We start from the raw sequence: 20,672 nt of genomic DNA on the forward strand, positions 1-20,672 counted from the left end.
AGGCACACACACATAGGCAGACAGTCACACACACACACACTCACACACACACAGGCAGATAGTCTCACACACAGACAGTCATACACACAGACACAGTCATACACACAGACACAGTCAGAGACACAGACAGTCACACACACAGGCAGACAATCATACACACAGGCAGACAGTCACACACACACACACACACACAAAAGGGCAGACAGTCACACACACAGGCAGACAGCCACACACAAACAAACACACAGGCAGGCAGCCACACGCAAACACACACGCAGACAGCCACACAGACACACACACACACACACAGGGAGACATAGAATGTGATGGCGGATAAGAACTATTCGGCCCATCTAGTCTGCCCAGACAGTCACACATAGGTAATCACACACACACATAGGCAGTCACACACACACACACACACACAGGCAGGCACACACACATAGGCAGACAGTCACACACACACACTCACACACACACAGGCAGATAGTCTCACACACAGACAGTCATACACACAGACACAGTCATACACACAGACACAGTCAGAGACACAGACAGTCACACACACAGGCAGACAATCATACACACAGGCAGACAGTCACACACACACACACAAAAGTAAGCCCCGCCCCATCGCACGGTAAGCCCCGCCGCAATTTATTTATTTTTTTCCATCCTGGCCGGCCATGTGTGAGCTGTGTTGGCCACACAGCGCGCCCTGCTTCATAGCGCCCTGTGTGGCCGCACACCTCGCACACCCCTAAGGCCCGCCCTGGGTAACACACTATGCCATGAAGGACTGAAATCCTGCAGCGCTCGCAAGGTCCCCTTTGCTCAAAAAAGCACATGTACAGGCCCATCTGAAGTTTACCAATGAACATCTGAATGATTCAGAGGAGAACTGGGTGAAAGTGTTGTGGTCAGATGAGACCAAAATCAAGCTCTTTGGCATCTACTCAACTCGCTGTGTTTGGAGCAGGAGGAATGCTGCCTGTGACCCCAAGAACACTATCCCCACCGTCAATCATGGAGGTGGAAACATTATGCTTTGGGGTTGTTTTTCTACTAAGGGGTCAGGATAACTGCACCTGATCAAAGGGACGATGGACAGGGCCATGTACCATCAAATCTTGGGTGAGAACCTCCTTCCTCAGCCAGAGCATTGAAAATGGGTTGTGGTTGGGTATTCCAGCATGACAATGACCCAAAACACACAGCCAAGGCAACAAAGGAGTGTCTCAAGAAGAAGCACATTAAGTTCCTGGAGTGGCCTAGCCAGTCTCCAGACCTTAATCCCATAGAAAATCTGTGGAGGGAGCTGTAGGTTCGAGTTGCCAAATGTCAGCCTCAAAACCTTAATGACTTGGAGATGATCTACATAGAGGAGTGGGACAAAATCCATCCTGAGATGTGTGCAAACCTGGTGGCCAACAAGGGTTTTGCAACCAAGTACTAAGTCTGAGGGGTCAAATACTTATTTCACTCATTGACATGCAAATCAATTTATAACTTTTTTGACATGCGTTTTTCTGGATTTTTTTTGTTTTGTTATTCTGTCTCTTACTGTTAAAATACACCTACCATTAACATTATAGACTGATCATTTCTTTGTCAGTGAACAAACGTTCAAAATCAGCAGGGGGATCAAATACTTTTTTCCCTCACTGTAATTAAGGATTTCTTAAACTGAATAAAATGAACAGAGCTTATTGTGGTGTAACAATAGAGTGGCTGGTTTTAGCATGGAGGGTCATCTGTGAACCTCTAAATTATTGTATATATGGATCTCCAGAATGGACAAATCAGAGGGTAGTCTCACCACAGCTTGAGGAGAGATCCCACACCCCTTTTGCACATTTTAAATGTTGCTGTGGAAGTGGCAATTACTAAATGCCATTTATATCAACAAAATAATTTTGCAGTGTTCAGAATGCAGCAGCATTAGACCTGCATTAACAATTTCCATGTATGGAACAAAATAATGTTATTAATAGAGAGGGCTACTGTAGGGTTAGGTTTGGGCATTAGCTAGGTTTAGGGGTTCTGTAGCATTAAGAGTACTTAGAGTTAAGGGTTATAGGCATAGATGTTGCTAGGGAGGGCTTTGGGATTGAAGCCCTGGATATGCAGCAGCATTGGGTACATCAATGAACTTATTATGAAAAATGCTTTAATTCTGCCCCTGCCTTTATTTGAATACTGTGACATTATAGACACTATAATAGATTTGGTTTTATAGATTTGACAATTAAAATTTGATTATTTTGAATGTGAATCTATAGACGTAGTTGACTGGAGTACTCGTCCCTCAAGCATTTGAATCCAGTAGCAATCCTGGCTTAATTACACCAGTTAGAAAAATGCAGTATAATTATTGTATAAATAATGCAAAAATTTAACTGCAGCTCAGACTAGCAGCTGTTTTTTTAGGTGCTAAACTTTAGGTAAACGTAAAAATCCTTTTTCTAACAAATAGTAATTTTCTTTGCTATTGTGAAAGGAAATACTTATATTGCAAAACTCAAGTTCTTGTAAAGACTAATACATCATGAGTTAGGATAAAAAAGGCAAACAAAGGACTATTTTAGGCTGTTCTACAGTCCATTTCTACAGAAAGATTTTTGGCACTGCTCTAAGAGTGATCTCCATAATTTTTCTCTGTGTGGTGCCGTGTCAATGTTATATCTTTGATAACAGTGGTGCTAGAATTGAGAGGCTTGAATAAATGCTCACATTGAGGTTGTGAAATCAAGCTCAGTTGGTGGTCACTTTTGCTACGAGGGTATCATCGACTGTTAAACTCAAATCAACTAAAATAAACACACAAATTATTTGTGGTATGAGGCTGAACTTTCAATAGCTTGCAGCATTTGTAGTAAATTTTCCACACGCTTCCATAAGACTATGGAACTTCGTCATTCACTTTATGTGTACTGCCTCCATCTCCCGGGTTCTCCAATTCTTGGTTCAATGTAGGCCAGTAAAATTCAATCAAATATTAATCACACAGTAACTATGCTTAAACATTGGGTTTGTTCAGATTATCAACATTTGGAAAAAATGGCCTTTGAAAATGTATTTTTTTAACTAATATTAACCTTTTGTGAGGGAGTATTGAAACACAATCAAACAATCTAAGATATTGTCCTTTGAAGTCAAATCTTTTTACTGACTAATGGCTCACCCTCCTTCATATTTAAGATACTTTTATCTTGTCACATACATGGGATTAATTGAGTCTCATGGCTCTTTTTGTTTATTATTTATGTTTTAGAAAGGATAGAGTTTAAGCACATATTCTACATCACAAATTGTAAATGACACATTTAGGATTTGAAAATCCAGAGATAGATTGAATTAAACAAAAAACAAGAACATATAATGGCTTGACTTCTTACCTGGGGTCAGTCATGCACCACTACCCAATTCCACAAGTTCCTATAAAGAGCCAGAAGCTCCTAAACAAAGGCTTAAATTATTTTTCCTCAGTTGCACCGCTAGGTCATTGGAGGAGAGTGTCATCTGACTGCTCTCAGCCAAAGAGCTAAACACTGCAGGGTGAGTAATAGAAGTGTTGTTCTAAATTGGTTTGACTCCTTAGAGTGTGAGGGGAGAGGAGTACCAGGTCACTCTGGCACCACAACTAATATAGAACACCATAGTGGTTTAGGTGTTTGGAGTGCCATGGCACACTCCTCTCCCCATTGTAAGAAGTCAAACCATTTTAGAATGGAGTTTTTATCTGGTGCCTGTCAAGAGCCGTTCCCCACCTTCAACTTTCTACAGAGAGCAAGAAACTCCTAAGCAGGGGCTTAAATTGGTTCTCCTGAGCTAATCTCCTGAGCACATACTTGTAGTTATGGTGTTTGGAGTGCTCCTTCAAAACCATAAAGATTCTGCCTCAATTCAGTATGAATAAAGCTGCTCTGGATTTTTAACGCACATTAAAACACGCCAAAAGATAATAAGCATGAGCCATACTTTTGAAAGTAATAGCAAACGGGATAAACTAGATTTGAAGATTCGTTTCGGTCCAAACTGCAATTTGTCCAAATTGCCAGACCAAAATGTACCAAGCACAAATCATGAACAAACAAAAACACGCAATAGAAAAGAAAAAGTTACCTGCGCTCTCTCCTTAATCCCTATGTATATTTAGACAAATGGAGGTCATTTAGTTGCTCCAATGGCCGTTGGATGGAATGCCCGCCTGCCAACGTCAAGGCAGACCCCCCTAAGTGGGTCCTAACACTGCCCCCCCTAAGCGGGTCCTAACACTGACCCTTCAGCCTGCTTTCTTTAGCTTCTGGCAAAGATATCTCTTATGAGACAGAGAGGGGTATTTTTTATATACACCCCTATATACTTATTAACCCTTAATAGGGAACACATTGGATGGGCGGCAGCATTGTAACCAGGCTGTGTGATACAAAGTAAATACAAATACAAAAAGAGAAGTCCTGCGCTCACTCCCATCACTACTGGGCCGGCAGCAAGGACCACAGTACACATCAGCCCCAATATATAGTAAAAACCAAAGAAAAGAAAAATGCTGAGCATGTTTGTTTTGGGTTGTGATGCTGGATTCCATCCATCGTGAAAAAAGTCCCACAGAAGACTGAAACGTTGACACGAATGTGGTGTAATTATATTGCACAATAAAAGAATTGGAAAATCATCTACAGAGTCCTGTGAGTGCACTTTTCCTGGATTATGCACATTTTGGCTGAAATAAGCACCCAGGTAAGTACCAGACCGTGAGAGAGATTCTCAGACAAACTCAGTCATTAAACCATTTTTACCGCTTTCTATGGCTTTCTCAGACCTAGGGAGTTTACCGTTGTACGCCAGTTAGATACCACTCTAAGTCTAAAGCTTTCTCACCTGAAGAAAGTCAATGATCATTATCTTCCTTTCGTTACTTTTGACCAAAACAAATCACACCAATAATCCCACTACCATTTCTCTCTTCCCTACTGGGCATGTCTGCTGCCCAGTTAAAGTACTCGACACTTTCCTAAAAGCTCACCACATGCACTTACCTGACACCCCACTACTACTACTCCAAGGGCACCCTCTCACCACAGCTAAATTCACGTCTCATGTCAGAACTCTGCTGTTACGGTTAGGCTACAACTCTGCTTCCTTCTCCGGTAACTCCTTCCGTATAGGCACAGCATCATCAGCATCTAGCTCTAACACACCAGTCCACATCATCAAGAGATTGGACCGCTGGAAATCTTCAATTTACAATACTTATATACCACGACCAGAGAAAGAACTAAGACAAGCATTTAGATGTCTAGCATTATAACAAGTAATAAAGTGTGTTATTTTGTATCCTCCTTTGTGCCCTCTTCTTTTACAGGCCTACTCGTTCGTTGGTTTCGGCACACCTCACCAACTATGCATCTACTTATACATTCCATAACCTATTAAAGGTTAAAAGGCCATTAGGCCAGAATTTGTGGGAGGAGTTATGTCCCCTACTTAAATTCTCAGCCCATACTCACATCTGCCGTTCAAGCTGATTGACCCACCTGCACCCATCACTCATTAAATTATCATCACCTTAGTAGGCTCGCTTTTATTACAGGCCTACTCGTTCGTTAGTTTCGGCACACCTCAACAAACTATGCATCTACTTATACATTCCACAAGCTATTAAATTATTATATAATGTATATATGTAAATATTTTGCAATACACTGATTGGCCTATTTTTGTGCCCTTTTGGTGTGTCTGATTTGACTCCCGAACTGGGTTTCTGGTACCAAAATTTTACCAAGCTGACACTCGGCCAAAAATTGATCGTTCCAAAATATTTTCTGTTTTCGAAAAAAGCTAATTTTCTCACTAGAAACACATCTAGTATACATATAAGCAACCACAAATTTTGGGAACTTATATTAATTCATTAGAAAAATCACATGGAAACAACACACATTGAAATCAATTCCTCCTTTCAACACTACCAAATAAAAGCCAGTCAACAGAGCTGCTTAGTCCATTTTCCCCAGCCACTGCAGCTGCTAAATGCAGCCTGTTAAGGATAAATATTTCTATTTCCTCAGCCAGAAATTGTAGTGTTAAAGGGCCTCATGCAGGCCTATGACCTGGCCCCTAAACACGGTATGGGCTTTCATGACTGGATGATGCTGCAATATGACACTTTTTGTTACCGTATGTACATGCTGTACCAATATCATACATTTATTAATGTAAGTGAAAGCGACGCGATAGTCACCAGAACAACTACAGCTTAATGTAGTTGTTCTGGTGTCTATAGCCTGTCCTTGCAGGCTTTTCAATGTAAACACTGCCTTTTTTAGAGAAAAGGCAGTGTTTACATTGCTGTTTAGTAACACCTCTAGTGGCCATCACTCAAACGGCCACTAGTGGTGCTTCCTGGGTCAGTGCTGCATAGAGATACAAGATGCTGACGGACACAGCAAGGAGTCTTGCCATTTCTGATGGAATACATGTTTGTATTCCTGTCACTATGGTGTTTCTTTAATATTCCACATTCATCATTGATGTGAGATGCTCCATAGACAGTGTAACTGAACAAAGGTTATTATATTTAGAATGTGTTTGCTTTATTATAAAGTAAATGATAACATGATTACCTACAGAACATGGTCCTTTGTCTTGGGACCTAGCATTCTAAGCTCAAGCATATTTTATTGCTTTTTAAAAGTGAACTGCAACTCATTATATCCAATAAATGGAACAGGGATAGATACAGGGGAATTAAATTTTATAAATGCATGAATAAATCGCATCTAATTTATTTATTTTTAAATTACTAAATGGCATGGAACATGATGAGCCTGATTTATTTTTTGCAGATATTAAGCCTAATTAAATAGCAAACGACAAGCATGTTTTTGATGATAAAGAAAAAATAGCTAAATAAAAAACAATTTAAAAAAATGAAACAGCACCAATCTGTGACTTCTTAAGGTAAGCTCCTTATTACAAACTTAATACTGCAGTATACATTCAATCACTGTCCATCTTTATTTTTTCTTACCATTCCTTTCTCTCTCTTTTTTTTTACAGAGTCTTCAAATGCTACAACTCAAATTTTACTGTCTAGGTTTATGCCCTACTTGCCACTGTTTGTGCCCTCTAATTATATGAAGAAAATATTTATAACAATCAACCATTGTAGTAACCCCACTAGTATTTTTTCTTCTGTGGATGGCCCCCACTTATCTATACATATATTTAAATTTGGGTGACCCTCATATATAATTATTTAGGTGACCTCCAACTATTGGTGTCCTAACAGTTATTTCCTCTACCTCTAGTGAAGTGTTTCAGGATCCCTGATAGCTACACGGAAGCAGACATGGCGGAGGTACTCGGTCTGTGAAGTGTTTCAGGGTCCCTGATAGCTACAAGGAAGCAGACTTGGCGGAGGTACTCGGTTGGAGTACTGGAACTCCGTTACAACACTGTAAGTGCAACCATTAAAGCTGATGAATTTTACTTCATAACAGTGCTGTACTATGTTGTCTTTTATCTTTTGCATGCATCACTTATCATCTGAATTATGAGGAACTCGTGAAAATTTACCTAATTGGCGAGCCTGAAAATGTCTTCAATTTTATGAGTGTGACATAGAAATAAGGGGCTATCTGTGAATTGACGTTATTCCCCTATGAGCTTTTTCTTTCTTTGTTTATATGTTTAGGTATATCCTATTTTCCATTTTTCAGACTCAGATGAGTCTCATTTCTCATATCATGATGGCGCTTCACACAAATGTCCCTGGAAGGGTAACAGTGCTTCTGCTCTTAATGGCAAAGCGCCTACTAAAATACCGAAATTAACTCAAACATCTGCCTTACACCAACAAGACTTAGACCCTTTAAGGAGCTCTGCTTCTAACTACGATCTACAGGTCATAGATAAATATTGCGCAGGGTAATCAGATGACAACCTTCTTACTAATGAACAACAGGATCACACTCATTCGAAGTATGTCAAGGAGTCTTTTGTTATACAACCCCACGTTTCTCAAGAGCCTAAACCTGTTGCTTTTAATCAGGTCTGTACTTCTGATACCCTGCTAGATTCTAACAGTTGCTTCTTGTTCAACCCTAGAATTTTTAGACACCCAAGCTCAGCTGAGTAGGCACCCCCAGAACATAGTTCACAATTCTGTAGGTTGTGGATCCGCAAACCTATGGAGAAAGAGAGAGCAGAATTCACATTTTTAAGTAACTCAAAAATCAAGACCCTTGTAAAGGCATTGATCAAGGCTTGAAGGCAGCACAACACACATTGCTTTATCATCGCTGGTCTTCCTATCCCGATTTCTATTATTGCAGACGAGGCCTTGACAGACAGAACCTTTGATCTGAATATGGTGCATGAATGGGCACAAAGAGCTTTATGGTTTTAAGGCAATGCTAATGTTGCAATTATCACTGAACAGTGCAAAACTGCTCTGTATAAAATTGATACAAAACTGGCAGATCTGAGTTCTAAAGAGCTCGGCCCTGAAGCAAATGGGCTCTTAATCGGAGACACGTTTATGATGGACTTAAATAGACACATCTCTGTTTTTACTTCTATTTATAATCACCCGTTGTAGGGTTTTTCACTCCCAGCTTGTTTCTGGGAGAGCTGGTCACCACAGAGGCCGAGCTACCAGTAAAGCAGCCTTCACTGGCTAAAAGGTCTAACTCCACGTAGAGTCCTGGAATTCAGGTTATAGTCCATACTAAAGGACAAAAATACGTAGTGCAATATTGTCTGGAATCAATTATAAAAAAAAATATTCCATTACACTCACAAATTCCAAGTGTTAAAAGCGTGTTAGAGGTGCCTCCCCACGATGTAGATGGGGGGTAATTATGATTCCTCCTTCAATGATGACCACAGGGTGCCCCGGTAACTAGGATAATCCAATGATCCAGCCACACCAAACAGCTCCCATAAAAACCGGTTTAATTGTAAAAAAGAATGGTGGATTACAAAATTACATGAAACATAAAATAAAACATAAAAGTCCACAGGCCCTACGCGTTTCGTTCTATATACGAACTTCCTCAGGGACCAATTATTAAAAATACATTAATCAAAGAAACAATCTAACATCTTGCTTTCCTAAACTGCTTTAAATAGGGCTAGTCCCTTGAGGCCATTGGTGAGAACTGATGGGTGTCTCCTCTTCGGAACTTCGTTATTTGCTCATGGATTCTTCCTCATCAGAAGATCGTTGCCGGCTTAATGAGCGCTCCGATCGCGCTTTCTACCAACACGTCTGTGTTGGTACACGTGTCCCGCTTGCGTTCCATCCAATATGGCCGTGCGTTCCAAGCGGCAGCGATGTACAGAAGCTCACAGTCTCCCCCTCTGGTCGCCAGAGGAAATGATTGCCCATACATCTAAATGAAAAATCTGTTAAGATGCAATATCTGTACACTTACATAAAAAATATCCTTTCAATCAATCTATACAAGAAATTCAAATTATTATAAAACAAGATGGGGCTCCCTATCTCAGCATCCCTCTTGTTAGTATAAAAACCTTTAAAGGACTAACGTAATCTAATAATTAAAAGAAAAAATTATATTTCATTCAATCAATTTTACTGTGAAATTGTGACAGAGTGGCAATTATGTGAATTATATTGTTAAAACTATTATTTGTCTATTAGGACACTTTTTTATCAAATATATTTCACAGTCTAAGCAAAGAAATATATTAAATCTATAAATAAACGTAATTTATCCAAAAACCGGTGTACAGTGAATACCATATTACAAATCCATATTGTGCTGATACATTAGTTTTACTTTCAATTATATATAATTTGCATTAATCTAATCCAATACTGAAATACTTTATTATTCATTATGTATATATTAATCCTATGAACTCTGATATTGGTGGTTCTATATAGTAAATTATTATAAAAACTTATGACAACTATTTTGAAAAAAGGAAGAAATATAAATATATTCAAACATATTCCCAGATAGATTGGTTATCCTAAATAACATACTAGATCCACATCTACATTTAAACCTCTTGGGGATAATGTTCCCAATTCATGGATCCAGTATGTTTCCCTCTGTGCCAGTCTCTTTTCCCCATTTCCTCACCTCCAATGGGGTAGTACAAGTTCTATACCCATACATCGTAATTGTTTTAAAGAAAAAAAGGGACAACTGTTACAATGGAGGGGAACGGAATGAGTTTCCAGTTTCTTTTTAATATTGTTAAAATGTTCCAATAATCTCACTTTTAAACACCTCGGCGGATGTCTGAAACAAATACCGCAACACTACAGTTCGAACTCTATAATCTCATGACCAAAGGAGCTATCAAATGGTCTCCATTCCCACCCAGGTTTATCAGCAACATCTTCCTAGTCCTCTCATCTGGTCACAAATACTTATCTGTCCACCCATTGTACACTGCTGCGGAATTTGATGACACTCTAAAAATAAGCCATCAAATAATAATAATATACCTGGATGATATCTTACTTATGGGTCAGGATCCAGACACACTTCGCCTTTATATGGAGATGACCACTTCACTCCTACAGAAGCTTGGGTTTGTGATCAACTTAGAGAAGTTGGCACTCATCCCTTCACAAATGATCCACTTCCTTGGATTACAGTTAGATTTGGTTCAAGCAATATTTCAGCTCCTGTTCTCAAAGATAAAAACCCATCAAAAAGGACATTTGGAAACTGCTGTTCTCACCACACATTCGCCTTCACAATCTAGAGTGTATCATCGATCTACTCTCGGCCTTCATCCATGCTATTTTTCCAGGTCTGTTACACTATTGGGCAATGCAGCAACTGTGAACACATTACCTGCGCAATTCCGCTTCTTACGATCAGCTGATTTGTCTGAGAGACAGAGTCCAATTGGAAAAAATATGAGGGCTTGGAATGGGAAAGCAATTTTCGATTCTTAACCGGATTTCATCCCAGAGTCGGGCACCAAGCTCTAACGTTGGGGCACGACTTGCTCCGATCTCTCAACTGGAGGCCTTTGGACTCCTTCAAATCATACCCTGCATATTAATTGTCTCTAATTGTTTACAGTCTCTTTTGTGATTCACGGTTTTATCAAGGATTGTTTGTTGTTTTTTTGGATGGACATTTCAGCGGTCAACTATGTAAATCGCCAGGGAGAATCCCGCTCCAAACTCCTCTCAGACCTTATGAGAGAAATGTATCAGTTTTACCTAGACAGGAACCCTTCTATCAGAATACCTCCTTGGTTCAGACAACCTCATGGCAGACTGGTTTTCCCACCACTGGAGAGACTCAAGTGATTTGCAACTGGACCCTCACATTTTCAATCACCTACATCTACTACATAGTCCTCTCACCCTAGACCTTTTTGCATCAGACTGACACATTCTTCAGCTGGCTAACAGATCCAATGTGTCATGCTGTTAAAATTTCCTGCAATCATGGCCAATAGCCGGGGTGTACACCTTTCCACTGCTCTCTATGATTACTCGGACACTTTACCACCTTTAGAACTCTTGGTGTCAAGATAGATAATCCTGATGACTCTTCTATGGAGAGCCCAACCTTGGAACCCCAATTTCCTAGAAATATCTGTAGACTGTCCACTGCTTTTGCCTCTATCCTACAACCTCCTCCGAGATCCAGCAGGTGACTTTCACACTCTCGCCCTTTAGGATTAACCTTGGCTTATGGCCTGGACCATTTCAGGGAATCTTGGTGTAACGGATCCCCTATACTCCGACTGAGTATATCCGTGAAGAGTCTCCCGAAATCCAAGAATAGAAGAGGTTGTAGAGATTATAGCTCCCAATCCCCCAATCATGAGCGAAGACTTCATGAAGGGTTAAAACTACATGTTTGATGATAGCCACAACTGGCCTTTTATGCAAGTCCCCCTGCAAGAGGCACTCCCCCCTGGACCTGAGAGTAGACTGCAGAACAAACAAGCACACCATGACAGTGACTCTCAGGTCCAGGACCCTCTCACACAGGACACTCTGACATATACCTTTGTACCTGGGAGATAATTGAATTAAGTGCTGTATTAAACTCAATTATCTCCAAGTACAGAAAACATTTACTTTTACCAAAACTCAAAAAATTATTTAAAATACATAAAATCATATTTCACATGACCAAACCCCCATAGTCTATACATCTCCAGATAGCCTGGATCTGAGCACCTAACATATCCGAAAAGCGCTTAGATGCCACGAACATAGTCGAGTCGCCACCGGGGTGAAGATTTGATCAACCGCTCTTGAGACGTCTGCCCAAAATAGTTCCATAGTTTCAGAGGTGGTGGTCAGTCAAGATTGAGAGTTATAAACTGAACGAAAAGGCGAAGGGGTCCACTGGCTCATGGGTAGTTTTTGTTCGTGAGATCCAGTCGAACAAACCTACCGAACAGCGCTCTCCTGGCTTGCCGCGAACAGAAGCAGGCATTCGTTTGGTTTCACCGGTGTTCGGAGCGTCGAGTGCTCTAGGCACTGCTTTCATGCGACAATTCTTGTGGTATCTTTGTGGTCGGCATTCGGTACTTAGTAGTCTTGAATGGTAGCAGAATAGGGGAATCAAATATTAAGTAAATGGCTGAACTGAGTAGGAGAATGGCTCTGGGGAAGGCAAAATAGAGTTTTTGTCACACCTGGAATGTCTCAGGAATTTAGAATACTGCTCGAGGACTGCTATGGGATTCTTGGGCTGCCAGAACACGATGTTCCTACCTCTCCACTTGGCATGTCTGGGATAACTGACATAATAACATAATAAATTTTTTATCATCACTTTTTGATTAGAATAAATCTTACCGGTTGATCAATGTGTTTCACTTCGCGATTTCCACAGTGCACTTCCCTTGCATTGCATTCGGCTTTCCAGACCTCCCACGACTAGGTATACCCAAATCTGGGACACGGCACAAGTATTTTCCTTTCTAGAGGTGTGGCCGAATAATTCACTTTACAGCCACTTTCAGTGAAAATACTTTTTTAATCTCCTTTGGCAGAGTCTCTGACATACGAGCATTTGATTTCCATGTTATTGTTTTTACACCAGAAGGTGTGCATTTTTTTATTATAAATTGCACAATGGTTAATTCCTTCTTCATCTTCTATCCCTACTTTCCAGATAGACCCTCTCTCTATGTGGTTTATTGTGTACAACAATATAGTGCACATACTACCACTCTTCACGCTCCTTCAGGTCCACTTTTTGTCTCATATATTTGGCCTCACAATCTGGTTTTCTGCCCCACGATTGCTTGCTGGATTAAATGGCTTATTCGCCTTGATGGTACAGATGCCTCTTTTGGAGTGCTTTCTCTTATTAGCTGGAGCTCCCTCTCTGACATATTGTCTTTGGCTAATTGGTCATGTGAGTCTACCTTCCATACGTTCTACTTCAGACTCATCTCACGCACACCTTTTCCATAACTGAAGCCTTCTGTCTTGCCATAAAATTTTAGATTTCTATCTTCAGTGACCGAACAATCTAGATTTTATTAAAGACAAGAGGAAAAAATTTTCCTGCCCAATGTATTTTCTTCCCAACCCTGTACTTTTTATGATTTGTTTGATTTCCCTGGGTTTCTTCTGTTTGTTGTTTGCATCTCTGATAGTATTTTGTTTGCTACTTCTGTTTACAACTATTTATAGTGTGGTTTAATCTGATAGTCCATGTATTTAGATAGTACAGGTTACAAAATTGATATGCTCCATTGATATTAGTTCATTACATTATTCTGCAACTGTGCATTGAGATTATTTCTTGGTCCTAGAGACTATACTTTGACAATTGTTACAAAAAGTGAATATTTTGTGTGGAAAAAAATTAAATATACATAATATAAATAAATCAACCAAACTGCCACCTTTGTGCAGGAATCTCTCTCCTTGGCACAATCGCATGTAAATAAATAACAATTGAGTGGTAAAGAAACCCACACCAGTCAAAATAGTGGAGCATTGTAAATAATCTTGCACATACCCATAGGCGTGCGCACGGGGTGTGCCGGGTGTGCCTGGGCACACCCTAATCCCCGCGGCACGCCTATGGATTGAGTCCTGCAGGAATGGAGTTCCTGCACTTTTTTTGTGCAGGAACGCCGTTCCTGCAGGCACTCAGCGCCCCCTTCCTACCCCCATGTCCCCCCTGTCGCGGCTCTCTCAATATCAGCCGCGGCGAGGGAGCTGTGAGCTTTCTGCTCCCTCTCGCCGCGCGCTGCTTGCTGATGCTGGGAGCCGGAATATGACGTCATATTCCGGCTCCCAGCTACAGCAGACAGCCCACGCAGCGAGAGGGAGCAGAGAGCTCACAGCTCCCTCGCCGCGGCTGATATTGAGAGAGCCGCCCGACCCACTGGACCCCAGGGACAAGTCCACGCCAGCACTCCAGGTAGGGAGGCTGGGTGGACATTTTTTTAATTAAAAAAATAATCATTTGTGTGTGTGTGAATGTGTGTGTGTGTGTCTGTGACTGTGTGTGTGTGTCTGTGACTGTGTTTGTGTGTGTGTGTCTGTGTGTGTGTGTGTCTGTTTGTGTGTGTGTGTCTGTTTGTGTGTGTGTGTGTCTTTGACTGTGTATGTGTGTGTGTATGTGAATGTGTGTGTGTGTGTGAATGTGTGTGTGTGTGTGTGTGAATGTGTGTGTGTATGTGAATATGTACGTGTCTGTGAATGTGTGTGTGTGTGTCTGTGAATGTGTGTATGTGTATCTGTGAATGTGTGTCTGTGAATGTGTATGTGTGTCTGTGAATGTGTATGTGTGTCAGTGTATGTGAATATGTGTGTCTGTGAATGTATGAGTGTGTCTGTGAATGTGTGTCTATGAATGTATGAGTGTGTGTGTGTCTGTGAGTGTATGTGTGTGTGTTTGAGTATGCGTGTCAGTGTGTGTGTATATATATATATATATATATATATATATATATATATATATACACACACACATATACATACACACACTGGAGTGTATATTATTTTTTTGGGGGGGTGGGAATCTTGGTTCCCACACTTTATTCCCCAGGACTTTATTCTCCCCTGTCGGCTCACGCAGAACCGGCGCTGAGTGTCGGCTCTGCTCTAAGCCTCCATGGGCCGGCGGGGAGATCAAAGATCTACCTCACCGGCCCACAGCAGCATGAAGGGAGGCAGGAGAGGACCCGGGGAGCTCTAGACAGCAGCTCCGCCAGGTTCCTCTGGCGAGATCTGAGCGTTGCCGCGGCAACGCTCAGATCTCACGAGAGTTAACTCTAGCCCCGCAGGCTAGAGTTCACTCTCCACTGGACCACCAGGGATGGCACATGGCAGCAAGGATCCCCCCTCCCTACATAAGGTAAGAAGGGAGGGGGGATATTTACTAATCTGCCCCCACCTCCACAATCTGTCCAAACATACAGCACACACACACACACACATACAGCACCCACACACAAAAAGCACCTACAGACATACAGCACTCTCACACAAACAGCACACACACAGCACCCTCACACACACAGCACCCAAACAGCACCCACACACATACAGTACACATACAGCACCCTCACACACACAGTACACTAACCGCACCCTCACAAACACACACAGCACCTTTACAAACACACAACACCCTCACACACAGCACACTAACAACACCCTTGCAAACACACACACAAACAGCACCCTCAGAAATACACGACACCCACACACATCACACAAACAGCACCCTCACACACACAGCACCATCACACACACATCACACAAACAGCACCCTCACACACACAGCACCCTCACACAGCACACTAACAGGACCCTAACACACACACAAACACCCTCACACACAAACAGCACCCTCACACACACACACACACACAAACACCCTCACACACATAGCACACTACCAGCACCCTCACACATACACACACACAGCAGCACCCTTACACACACCACCCTCGCGCACACACACACACAGCAGTGTATGTATATATGTGTGTGTGTATATATATATATATATATATATACACATATACATGCGGCGTGTGTTTGTGCTTTAGGGTGCACACCCTAATGCAATAGGCTGCGCACGCCTATGCACATACCCCTATACCAAATGGATCTACAGCCTATATAAATAAAAGCAAAATACAAATATAGAATAGTATAATCTGTGCTCAATGTGGATAGTGATGTAATTGGATAGACTGACATTGGGCAGAGCTTAAACTGGCTCAAATCTCACCAGCATACGTGTACTTAGGTGACACAGTTCCTCTTCTGATGTTTTTAACACTGTTACATTTTAACACTATTTATTGTACACATATATATATATATATATATATATATATAAACAGGGGGCAGGGCCTGAGCATGATGGAGGCTGGTCGCATTTTGGGAGACCTCTGCACATGGCTCACCATTTAATCGATTATTCTGACATTAAACACGCTCTATCAATACAAATCGACAACTCACCTACTCCTAAAACCGAGCAGAATGTTCTGAGCTGGTTACTAGCAGTGCCAGCCTCTGATTCTCTGGCTAAGTACAGTGGGGCCTGCTGGGGGTACCAAGTGGGAGAGGCAGCCGCTCTCCTGTCCCGAGTGGCAATACCTCCTCGCTGAAATCCTGTGGTATCGTGTTCCCCTCCCCCGGGTCAGTGGGGGTCATCCTGGTCTCCAATATTCTAATTTACTTGAGTGACTCCTTACTGCTGCACTCACCCACCTCAGAACACACTCCTGCAGACAAAATGGCGAAGGTACCCCTTCCTCATGGGCACAATCTGACGCCAACTCTATAAGTCCACTGATGCCCTATTGAAAGATCTCTGCAGAGATCGGAGGCTATCTTCCGCAACTTCTGGGCTAAGCTGGAAGCAAGACTAGCACCACCCCAGCCAAGCTCCCAAACTGGAGATCGGAGAAACATGAAATTGTGGGCTACACTACTTTATGGCTGAACCCTGGTGGAACACTATGCCCAAAGCCTATAGTTACTCGTCCTTCCCTGGCACCAAAGGCTAGGAGGAGGAGGAAGACGAAGCGATGAACACCTCACCCCAGAAGGTTCACTTCAACATGCAGTCGACACCTACCTAGGCCGCAGTCTAACCAGTGGTTACTCCATCTCCCTGGCTCCAACCCTCGGGAGGTCAGGAGACCCAGGGTATACGTTTGGATTTCAGTATGTGGTCTGACCCATGGGAAACGTGCACCACACTGTGTCAAAGTTTGGGGCTGGTGGGGCAACACTGTCTAGCCCTTCAGTGCTGTCACCCTGCCGGGTCCACGGTATTGTTTGGTGGGCATAGGCTGAACATCTTAACTATCATGGGGGCCCGTGGTTAATTGCAAAAGTCTCTCGGCTCATAATGGGCAGCTGTTTATGTTAGCGGTTCATTATGCTGATGCAACTCAGTGGGTTAAGAATAGTGGCATTATGCCTTTACTAAATCGTGAAAAAATGAAACTGTCTCCCTTAAGAGTGTTTTCCCATAATCTTACGTTTAATAGTGTCAGTATGTTTAATCCGACTCATTTCTACAACTGCCTTGTCTTGTATCTGACATGTTGATTCACCTCTTGTTTATTCTATACTATAATATAAATGTGCAGTGATATTGTATGCCAACAATTGTCTTTAAATGTTGATCGAAACGCTAGCAATAGCTGTTGTGGCATTGCATGCCTCTTTGTATTTTCCATGTACGACAAAATAAAGAATTTTTAACAATTGTTTTTAATATTTGTTTTTATGTATACACAGTAGTGTAAATATTTTATTATCCATCCTGTTGACTCAATTCAACTATTTAGTCCAGTATTTAAAGAAGGGTTTGTGACATCCTTTATTGGCACAAAGGTCTTCATACTTACAACAGGCTCTAAAAAATGTGAGCAGTTTGCAAGTTATTGCCATTTTTTTCCATTGAGATATACATACTGCACTATGAGTTTCTCCTTATTTTGCCTTACAAGTTTATCAAGAAACACCAGAAGAGGGGCTGTGACCCCTAAGTACACTTCAGCCAGTGAGATTTGAGCCTGCCTCTTCTAGGCTCTGCCCAATGTGAGTGTATCCCATTACTTCCCTATCCACATTGATTATACTACACTATATTGGTTTGAGTTTATTTATATAAGCTTTAGATCCCTTTGGTATAGGGGTATGTGCAAGATTATTTACAACGCTCCACTATTTTGACTGGTGTAGGTTTCTTTACCAATCAGTTAAGTTTTATCTATGTACTTTCACAATGTTTTTTTTTTTCATTTCTAGGTTGAAGATTTACATAGACTTTTGTAAGTTGTTTCCTTTTCATCATACTGCATCACTTTTAATTTCTGTGAAATGGTTGGTTTATATGTACCTTCTTAAATATAAACCCAATGTTTAAATCCTATCGTGCACAACCTCCTGGCTTTTTAATGTGCATATATACTGTATCTTACTATAATTATTCTAATCATTGCATATTTTAATTAAGTTGTTCTACCATTATTTTATTTATTGGAGGGCTCTCCATCTTTGGACTCATGTGCCTTTTTTGGGTCTATTTGTCTATTCTGTAATATAATTGAATTATTGTGGGTTGCCCCCACTCGGAGTCTCTCCGTCACGGTTATTTGGTTACCTAGTGGCACCTCTTTGTTATTTTGTTCTGGTGTCTATAGCCTTTCCCTTAAGGCTTTACAATGTAAATGTTGTCTTTTCAGAGAAAATACTTGCGCACTATTTTAAATCCATTCCTGTGCATATTTATAATATAGCTTGGAGGAAAGACGAGACAAGGGGGATATGATAGAGTAAAGGATGAGACTACATTTAAAAGAATAAAAACTACCACAACAAGAGGACATAGTCTTAAATTAGAAGGACAAAGGTTTAAAAATAATATCAGTAAGTATTACTTTACTGAGAGGGTAGTGGATGCATGGAATAGCCTTCCAGCTGAAGTGGTAGAGGTTAACACAGTAAAGGAGTTTAAGCATGCCTGGGATAGGCATAAGGCTATCCTAACTCTTAGATAAGGTCAAGGACTAATGAAAAGTATTTAGAAAATTGGGCAGACTAGATGGGCCGAATGGTTCTTATCTGCCGTCACATTCTATGTTTCTATGTAGTCACTCAGACGGCCACTAGAGTTGTGTCACAGAGCTCCCATACTTCAACCAAGTACCTGTGCCAAGTCTGCTTCCTCACTGCTATCAGGGACCTGGAGCGCTGCAGACCCAGTTCTCGAAGCTTGACTGGGATCACTGAGGGCCTTTTCCACCCTGGACCAGACTACTGTGATTATAGCTCTGGAAACTCTTTCTCCAGCAGTGCAGTGATCATAGCCCTGTCTTCAAACACCAGACAATACTTGGTGAAGGTTAAAAACAACAAACTTTATTGAGAACAGCACATCTATTTATACTCCCAAAAGCCTCAATTACATACAATAGGGTTACAGTGGTACACAATAGGAGTTTGGACTTGGGATAGCAAGCATTCACACTAGAAAGCTTACAACCACTATGAATGGAGCCCTGTAATTACCAGTAAGGGTGGGGATAGACAACAGCAAGGGCTGTGAACCAGTGCAAGGATTTTTGCCGCCCTAGGCAAACACAAATTTGCCGTCCCCCCATATGCTCTGCCCACCATGTAACATTACAATAACTCATCTATATGATCTGCCATATGAGCCAACGCCAGAGCTGCACACTGTGTCTTTTATCTGATAAGGCAGTGTGTTTACATTAAAAAACCTGCGGGGACAGGCTATAGACACCAGAACCACTACATTAAGCTGTAGTGGTTCTGGTGACTATAGTGTCCCTTTAATGTGAGGTAAATTAGAGATTAGTGCCACTAATAATATACTGGATTTATAAAGCTAAAAAATAATAGAGGCTCAATCCAAAAGGGAGACTCAATTCTGGTTTTAAATACAATGCATAGGAAAATATATATAATAATAGCTAGACCATCAGCACTGAACATATAAGGACATAGAAATTGTCCAATCAATATACGATGCAAATACCAACAGGTGCCTTTATACCAAATGAATAAACTTTATTATTGGCACTAAAAAAGACACTATCAACGTGGAAAAAATACATACAATGTATCAACGTACCTATGAGGGGATAGACTACAGCTTGGGGATATATTCCAGTATTAAAGTCCCCAAGACTGAATATAAAAATATATAAAGTAGCTTTTAAAGAAAAAGCAATGGGAGAGAATGTATGTACATGAATCTCCACCCTTTAGGCTCCTAATAAAGCCACTTACAAAAAGTCACCCTATAACTCCTGAATAGAACACCTTCGATGGGTGTTCTATACTATCCCTAGTTATAATATATGGAGAACTTATAAGATAAGCAGCATAGATAGGAGAAGTAATAGATAGAGGGGAGAGAATGTGTATACAGAAATCTCCACCCTTTAGACTCCTAATGAAACAGCTTCCATAAATTCGCCCTATAACTCCTAACTGGAACACCTTCAGTGGGTGTTCTATGCTGTCCCTAATATGGTATAGACAACTAGGAGAATAAACAGCATAGATAGAAGAAATAGTGGATAGAGGTTATATCCCTGGAGCTCCTAGCAAACACCTTCGAGGGTGTTCTGTGCTGTCCCTAATCAGAATAAGACAGGAGAGAGAGCGAAAT

The sequence above is a fragment of the Pelobates fuscus genome, chromosome 2, assembly GCF_036172605.1.
Source record: "Pelobates fuscus isolate aPelFus1 chromosome 2, aPelFus1.pri, whole genome shotgun sequence".
Lineage (NCBI taxonomy): Eukaryota > Metazoa > Chordata > Amphibia > Anura > Pelobatidae > Pelobates > Pelobates fuscus.